The sequence below is a fragment of the Notothenia coriiceps genome, unplaced genomic scaffold, assembly GCF_000735185.1.
Source record: "Notothenia coriiceps isolate Sejong01 unplaced genomic scaffold, NC01 NC01_scaffold00026379, whole genome shotgun sequence".
Taxonomy (NCBI): domain Eukaryota; kingdom Metazoa; phylum Chordata; class Actinopteri; order Perciformes; family Nototheniidae; genus Notothenia; species Notothenia coriiceps.
Window position 1 is genome coordinate 1 of NW_011359080.1, and position 7061 is coordinate 7061.

The following is a 7061-nucleotide window of genomic DNA, read 5'->3' on the forward strand; positions in this document are numbered from 1 at the left end:
CATATAGAGATATATATATATATATACTATGACCTTTTTGCTGTAATTTTTAGGCCAATATTTATGTATTTTGTTTTTTTTCTGGATAAATAGACTGTACTTATATAGCGCTCTATATGACCCCTAAAAGCGCCACACACATACACACAGACACGTACACATGCACACACACAACAGACACACACACACAGACACATACACACAGACACACACAGACACATACACACACAGACACATACACACACACACACACACACAGACACACACACACACACACACACACACACACACACACACACACACACACACACACACACACACACACACACACACACACACACACACAGCAACTCAGGGTTCAGTATCTTTCACAAGATACATCGACACATCGACATGTTGAATGCCAGGCTGGGATCGAACCATCAACCATTGAAAGACGACCGCACTCCCTCGCAGCCACAGTCCAAATGTATCCTATTACAAAGCCAGCCAACGATGTACATTTCTTCGAAAATAAATCACTGTTTCTAATAACATCGAATATGTCAAGCTGCTGTTTGCAGCTCTTCTTGGAAAACAACCCAAAATCCAAGTTTTCCATAATGTCTCTCTTTGATGTCCAGCCAAAACAAATGCTTAATATTGCAAGAAATAGGTCTCATGTTAATAAGCTTGTATTGTGAATAGAGTAATCTTCCTCGTTATACCAACATTAAAAGATAACGGACAAAGTACATCGATAAACTAAACTATCTTATTTTGACGAAATATACATTACTTTTTAAACTATATACTAAATAAAGGTCTTGTTTGACATTTTCCTAGCGTACGTTTTGTGTGACATTTATATGACATACTATACTTGTTAGTATAGTATATAGTGTAGTATTGTTGTTGTGTATAACATACCATACCAGGACTATTTATCACATATCACACGTTTATGACATATGAGTTCAATGACTATTTATACTACAACTTTTTTTACTTTTATTTAAATTACTTTTTCATGGCATACATTACATTATAGTGTGACAAACCTTTTTTGACATTTTTATGGCTTACTTTAATGACATTATATCACACCCACTATACTTGGACTTTTTTTTTTAAATAACTTGTGAAGTTGAACATTTGTATGTCATGCTTCTTTTGACATTTTCATGACATACTTTTGTTTAATATGACATTTTAATGGCCCACTATACTCCTACTCATATCACAATTATATGACAGGACCTGCATAAACTTTATTCATCCAGCCGAGGCTCAGTCAGAAGGGGCTTGGACTGGGAATCGTATGATCGCCGGTTCAATTCCCTGAACAGACCTAAAATAAGTATTCCTAGTATTAGGATTGGTTAAAAACAGAGACCAAATTTCACTGTGTGACAGAAATGAAGAGGGTTTCATCCTCCAATTCTAAATTCAACAACAAAAAATGACCCAAATAAATGTATAATTGTATTTACATAAGATACGATAAGATAGAACTTTATTGATCCCAATTTGGTTGTATGATTTACCAATAATTAACATTAAAACTTCTGTCTTGGCAATCCTTCTTTAAATGATCCTGAACAGAGATACAATGATGTGTAAAGTAAAAAGAAAATGTATTTGTTATTATTAGTATATATCTTTTTTTTCTGTCCCTTCTATTTGATGTTTCTCATTGTAATGAGGCCACTATGATTATCATTTATTATTCTTTATGAATTTTCTCTGTGCTTTTATTGAAGTAATTGGTATGTAAGCTGAGATATACGTAGATATCTTGTAAACATGATTAAGATGAGATTATTATCACCCATGGAGAGATGTACATTATATGCACAGTAACTATTCTGCACACATTTGAGTACGTATGCGGGTGTATGTTGTATGTTATGTCTGAATTTTTACAAAAATGACAATAAAAAGAGTATTAAAAATGTGTTATATTGAAATGTAGAAGCACTTAATGCTCCTTTGTGTCTGTTCTACTCTTTAACCTGCTCTTATATTTGATTAAACCAGGTATCACCAGAGTTCAACAGACTCTTAAATGACCCGTTCCTAGTTTAGTAGTTTGTTTTTCCGCTGACGTTAACATATCACAGACTTCAGAAAAAGGTCTTAACAGTAAAACCTGTCCGGCTCTTTATCAGAGTGGCTGTCGTCTGAGAGAGCTGGACACACACCAAACTGTCACTGGGTTTGGCCCGGGAATTATTAATGAGGGCGTGAGGTAAGGGGGGAGTCATTCAGAGTTCAGTGTATCTCTCAGGTAACTTCATTTCACCTGCAGGTAAGTGTCGGCTGCAGCGGGAAAAAAACCCCGCCGTAAACAATTTCTGCCATGTTCTAGTGTCAGGTGAGGCCAGGAAAACACAGACACACCACCAGAGTGTGTGTGTGTGTGTGCGTGCGTGCGTGCGTGCGTGGGTGTGTGTGTGTGGTGCATTTATTAAGCCTATAAAAAGGGAATCATTGTTTGTTTTGTTGCATTGGTATTACATGTTTAAATAGTGGTTTCCTTTAAATCTGCATAATTTAACTTGTGGCCACTAGGGGGCAGCAGACTTTCACATCAACTGACAGATACTGATCGTTTAACCTCAGGTAACCTGAGTGGTGCAGGAATGAGTCCTAAAACCCGGAAATAAGTCAGCATTTTAAAACTTCCTATTCGTCTGTCTCAAATAGAGATGGTTCTTCTGTGGTTACAACTAGAGATGGAAAATCCGGAGTCATTTGATTCATATGAGTCATGTAGACCCCCCCCCCCCTCTTTTCTAATGGACTGCGTAATCATTGCAGTACTGGTGTTTGTATGTGTTATATTTGTGTAAAGTGGTTTCTTTTGCTTTAATAAAATATGTTGATCACAAAAAAAGAGTTATTTTGCGATTCTGAGTCTGCTGTTGACTCGTGCATTACTGGGTTTGAACTATAGTATTAGTATACTATAAGAGTTGTATCGTAACCTATAGTAAGTTTGTAGTGTTCTATAGTATTTTTCACCAGCTATCGTATACTATAGTTTTTTCTGTAGTGCCATTTCATTAGCTATAGTAGCCCAATAATATTTCAATAGTAATACTATGTATCTAGATCTTTGTAGTATTCCTATATTATTTTAAATAGCATAACTTAACTATAGTATAATATATAGCGTTTCTGTAGTTGTTTTTTTTAACACACTATAGAACACTCCTATAGTAATAGTATGATATTGTGGTGACACGTTATGATACATAATTCACCATTGAGATTATTGTGTTGCAACCCGGACCCGTTTGAGGTCATTCATGCTAGTCCATTCTGAATACACCGCCTCTGACTCCCGTTCATCGGCTCTACACTGGTGACCCTGACGTTTTCGAGAAAGTTTCAGAAGACTCAATGAACATGTCTGATCGCAATGTTTTTGTAAAGCTGCCGGCGTTTTGGGAGCATGCCGCTGCGGCGTGGTTCGCACACGTGGAGGCACACTTTGCCTGCCGACAAGTCCGTGACGGTTTGAGGGATGTGAGGAGTAGGGGATGGGTATCGTTAGGATTTTATCGATACCGGTACCGGTACTGCTTATCGGTATCGGTATTTTTCGATACTCTTATTGATACTTTTCAATAATTTGGTGCTCAAAAATATAGACATGAATACAAGATGTGAAGATTAAACAGTAATTGTATTGTAATTTTCTTGCAGAAATAACTGTATAACTTATACATTAGCTTCTCAGAAGCACACACAAATAATTAAAAATAACTTAAATGGGCCTGACTTGCCCTATCATGCTTTTTGGGGTTTTCCCTCAGAGAGAGGATGAAAAGAGGCATTTTTTAACATTTGTAAATCATTTACATCTTCATCCAGACATTTTCACTCAGGTAAACAAAACATATTACCCGTGCGCAACAGCTAACCTGCCTGCGAGCCTTCGCTCAGGTCACATTTACACACGGCGCGGCTGAAGCCCGCTAGCACTAGCAGCCCGCTAGCAATAGCAGCCCGCTCGCACTAGAGCACCGTTTTAGATTCAATGAGTGTCTTGTTTGCAAATGCTTCATTAAGTTCCTTGTGTTACCCCCTTTACACGCGACTAATTGAGTACATAGATTGCACCTTGCACTATTGCCACAATTTTTTTTTAAAGTACACCCAGACCTTCGATCGCTTCACTCTGTCCGCCATGCCTGCGGGAGTCTCACAACAATAATAAGAGCGCTGTTGAGAGACATGACGAGTGGCATTTACAGTGGCCAATCAGAGGGGTCTCAAACCGGATACATCACACGGGATGAGGGTTCCCAACCAACCAGAATGGTTTAAAGTTAAACTAAGGAAGTAGACGTAACACATATACCGATAGCAGCACCGTTTGTCCAGCGGCTTAACGGTATACCGATACCGTCCAATCAGGTACCGGTATTGACTTAGTACCGGTTCTTGGTACCCATCCCTAGTGAGGAGAATAAAAGCTGTTTATTTTCCAACATTTTGTCTGGGTCATCAGTATCAAGTAGTTCTCACGTGTCTCCCACCCTGTGTAAACTGCCTATAACCTGTCGGTTAATAGCCAACAGGGCTCGTTGCTAAAGCCTGGTTTTAACCTGTTGGTTAATACATTTCAGAGCTCGCTAATTAAGCCGGCTGCCACTAATCTGTTGATTAGTAGACAGCAGGGCTCGCTGCAGAAGCCTGCCGGTTTTAACCTGTTGGTTAGTAAACTTCAGAGCTCGCAGCATTCCTCTGTCCGAGATACGCCTCGTACACACGCAGGGCCGTGGGAAGTAGGGGTGCTGAGGGTGCTGCAGCACCCCCTGGTCGGAGGACAGGGGATCTGCACTTCCCAAGATATATAAAATACAAAATGTCGCTGATGTAACAATATCATAATTTAAGTAAGATAACACCCTTTTCACCCCCGATTACATTTTCCATTTGCCCGTACCGATGGCGCTGTAATGATTGAAGTGGGGGGATTTGCTTAGCAGGCGCCCGCAGGGCTCCCACAGCCAAAGTGAGGAGAGATAGATGAGAGGGATACCGCGTTACGGGCGGGGGATTTGTTAGCTTTCTGCTGCGCTAAAACGGATATAAGAAGCGGGTTCTACCATAAGTGGATGGGGAGACCTTCTCCTGTCCCAGACGAGAGGCTCAGTGGGGTAAAGGACTCTTGAAGCTTAATAGTTTCACTTTGCGAAGTTATCTCAGTGGTCTCAAACGTTTTGATCCACAATTTTGTAAACAAATATTTCCCCAAGGCACACCCTTTATAATTATAGGGATAATAAAAACAGGTTTGCAACATTCCAATGATTACTATAGACCAGTAAATAAAAAATCGTTTAAAATACCTGTGATTAGATTTATATATACTAAGATCCAGATATAGAAATGAACAACACATAATAAAATCAAATGCATGTATTTGTTATTGGGCTAGGTAGTATTGGAATAAGGTTTTCACTGTATCCCCTTAACTCTATTTGAATAAAATTGCAAAATCGAGCTTATATCTATCAATAGGGTGTGTAAGAGTTTATTTCCTCTTTAGCATCTCTCATATTGCGCGAATTGGGGGGGGCGTTCGGTCTAAGTGCCAAATGGAAGCATTTTCATTAAAATGTTAAACAAATCTCCCGGGGGGGTACCCCGCCCCCCTAGAGATGTGAATCCACCCCCCCCCCAATTAAAACATCCTATGTTGCATTCATAATCCTACTAAGAAATTGAAGCCATGTGTGTGGGACATAGAGGTATATATAAGCTGGTCTGCTACCACCTGTCATAATATTTCTCTTTTGCAGGGTATGTCTTGTGAAGGTTACATTGGCAAGCTAAAATCTTGCCTAGCAGCACATTGGTCAGACCAGCCCGGTGTCAGCCCACAGCACCCCACATTTGAACATGTTCCCTCGGCTACGTCTACACACGCATAATTAAACCAATGAGCGCCGTGATAAGGCGCTATTTGGGGCAGCACTGCACACACCTCCGTGCATCCCTGAGCGTGTAACGCGCCATGATGGACGTCGGAGTTGAGACGGGCAGCGTTGGGAGGCCCCCGCCAGGCCCTTTCGTCCAGCCCACTTGGGTTGCCTTCACGCCCTGTGTAACCAGGCTCCGGATAACCTGTCGGTTAATAGCCTCGTACTCAGATTAATGACATATCTAAGACCTGCTTGTAAACACCTGTTGGATATACAAACTTGGACTTACAGAGGCTCTGCGTATCTTCAATTCCTCTGGTCCGAAGAACAGAACCCTCGTACACCGGATCGAAGCGTGTGGAGGCCCGATTGATAGCCGCGGAACTCCTTCAAAAGAGATTTCCAGTCCAAGCAGCACCTTGTGGATTGTGAACACACACGGGCTTTAGCTAGGCTCGGCAGGGCTCTGCGTTCCTGGGCTCCGTGGTCAACTTCCATGGGGTGGAGAGCCAAAATATCCAATCTCTCACGCGCGTCGCGCCCACTTCAGAGTGTCTTCATTGAGTGTGGAAGGTCTTGATTATAGTGGCGGCGCAGTTTTTCGTAGTCGCTATTCTGTTGTTCTGCATGGTACAGATGGAAACACATGAGCTGCTGATCAAGCAGAGGATACGGCCTGCAGTGCGTCCTCTCAGCCCCCCGCATGTTACATACAGAGAAGCCCAGGGACTTCCCTCCAACAGAAGTTTCTTTTATTTTGGAAAGATTCCACTGTTAAAAATTTCGGAAGTCCTATTTTCCCTGAGGAACTATGGGTGTTCATTCGCCCATAGGGCGCTATCGATCCTCCCGTGTCAGATGGTTAATGTGTGGAGCTGTTCTCCGGGTGTTGGATAGTATTCCGCCCTTGCCGCCCTGTGCTGTTACAATCAGACATGTGTTACTGCACCAGACAACAGGCCACGGCAGCCTTACCTCAACGCCCAGGAGGGTACGATCTGCCGCAGTTCTTGCCTCAACGCAGCCCCCATGTCTGAAGTGCTGCAATAAGTATTGATACCTGGAGGTTCTGGGCGCGGCACACACAGGTCGGCTCCCATCTATATAGCAATGTACTATTCAGTCTAGCGAATTACAAGG